Source organism: Mauremys mutica, chromosome 1 (assembly GCF_020497125.1).
Source record: "Mauremys mutica isolate MM-2020 ecotype Southern chromosome 1, ASM2049712v1, whole genome shotgun sequence".
In the NCBI taxonomy this organism is placed as follows: Eukaryota; Metazoa; Chordata; order Testudines; family Geoemydidae; genus Mauremys; species Mauremys mutica.
This window is the reverse complement of record NC_059072.1, coordinates 198105363-198107751: the sequence shown is the minus strand read 5'-3', so window position 1 is coordinate 198107751 and position 2389 is coordinate 198105363.

The following is a 2389-nucleotide window of genomic DNA, read 5'->3' as shown; positions in this document are numbered from 1 at the left end:
TTTTCATGGCAGATGGTGCAATATGGCTGGTAACCGTCCTCATCATTGCAACAGGGGGCTGAGCTCCATCAGCCCCCACCCTTCATTGTAAATAAAAGATTCAATTGCCCCTGGACTAGCAGAGGGATGATGGGCTCCTTCATCCACAGTCCTTAATGTCCTGCCTGGACTATCATTGCAGCTGGAGGCTTCCTTCCACTCATTTCTCACAAACAATCACCGTGTCTTATTCCTGCATTCTTTATTACTTCATCACACAAGTGGGGGGACAATGGTATGGTAGCCCAGGAAGGCTGGGGTAAGAACGGAATGAACAGGTGGTGTTGTTGCAGGAGCACCCCCTGTGAATAGCATACAGCTCATAATTTATGCAGGATCGGATACAGAGCAGCTGTGCTCTCTGGTTCTATGATACAGTGGTTCTCTAGTACACTTGCCCATATTCTAGGCAGGACTGATTCTATTTTTAGATACCAAAAAGGAGGGATTGACTCAGGGAGTCATTCCCAATTTTGGCTTTTGCGCCCCTGGCTGATCGGCCAGGGGCACTTATGACAGCACCAAATGGTGCAGTGCAAAAGGACAGGTAACCATGACCATCTTATTACCGTCTTCTTACCAATTCATGGTATGGTAGACGGTGCAGTATGCCTGGTAACCATCGCTGCTGTCATGCAAAAGCAAAAGCATGCTGCTGTGCAGCGCTGCTGGCCCGCCTCTGTCAGCGGCATCTAGTACACATACGGTGACATACACAAAATCCAAAACAGGCTCCATGGTTGCCACGCTATGGCGTATGCCAGGGCAATTCATGGAAAACGTGCTCAAAATGATTGTCTGCCGTTGCTTTCCCGGAGGAAGGAATGACTGGCGACATTTACCCAGAATCCACCGCGAAAATGATTTGTGCCCTAGCAGGCACAGGGGTCTCAACCCAGAATTCACACAGACAGCCTAGACTCAGTTAATTGTTCGCAAAAAAGAATATTTGCAAGGAATTCACTCCCTGTTTCCCATCTCACAGCTTCCACTGTCTCCAGACCTGACACAGCATCCCCCTCGCAGAGGCTTGCAAAGATTAGGCGGCGAAAGAAAAAGACAAGGGACAAGATGTTCGATGAACGTATGGGCTGCTACCTAGCAGAGGCGGACCAGCAGAGCCAGTGGAGGGAGACCATCTCTCTGTGCCAGCGCTCACACAGCGAACGGGAGGAGAGGTGGCGTGAGGAAGACAAGCAGGTGACTGAAACAATGCTTGGACTAGTGAGGGAGCAAACGGACACGCTCAGGCGCCTTGTGGATGTTCTGCAGGACCGCAGGAGGACAGAGACACCCTGCAGTGTATCTGCAACCGCACTCCCCCGCCACAAAGTCCCATACCCCCCTCACCGAAAATAATCAGGAGGAGGGGCGGCCAGGGACGTGAATACTGTCACTGCACCACAGCACAGTGCTCAAGTACCCAAAAGCTCTCATACCCTACATTTGCCGAAGTCCTTCACTTCCAGACTCACAGTAGTCCCAATCCCAGTCTCATCCCCTAACTGTCTACTTAATTAATAAAAATGCTTTGCTGTTAATTACTGTTTCCGTTATGTTTTTTCAAAGAAGACTGTGTTTGAATGGGGGGCGTGGGGAAGGGGGTGGTTAATTGCATAGGACAGTCACCTTTCCCAGGGTACAGACACGGGGGCAGGATCAGCAGCGGGTCACACACACGGTGCAGTCAGTAGGCACCCTGGTCGGTATGGGAGGTGGTTTCCAGGATCTGTGTGGGCGGGGGAGATGTGACTTTGCAGCGGGTGAGGGCGGTTACAGATCTTATACAGCGGTCCTTGTCCTGGACCGCTGAGTCACGCAGCTGAGGAATCTGTATCCGTCCTCCTCCACCAGAAGGTCACATATCCGCCCGCACACAGAATTCCATAAAGAGGGATGGCAGGCTCCGTTGAAAGAAGCCTTCCGGCACTGCGGACCGCTCTAGGAGCAGGAGCCTGTCATTCCTTGAGTTTAGAGGCGGTCTTTACATCACCGCACACCCTACCCAGCACACTCTGCCTCCCAGTTTCAACCCTTTAACGCAAAGTCATGAATAAAGAAACCTTTCTTAAGTAACAATGGGACATGTATTTTATTTTTACACGTGTGTTGGAAGTGGGGGAAACGGGGTGAACGGGGTATGTAACCGAAGAGGAGAGTCAACAGTAACTGGGTAAAGAAACAGGGGCAGGTTCAGCTTCTCTGTAAAGAAACTGAACAGTCACAGGTCACGCTGCTCGCTGGTATTTGAAGAGTTCCTTGTCGCTGTCCCAGGCGCCTGTATAGGGCTTCATGAGCAAGTGCATTAGCGGGCAGGCTGGGTCCCCGAGGATGACTATAGGCATCTGCA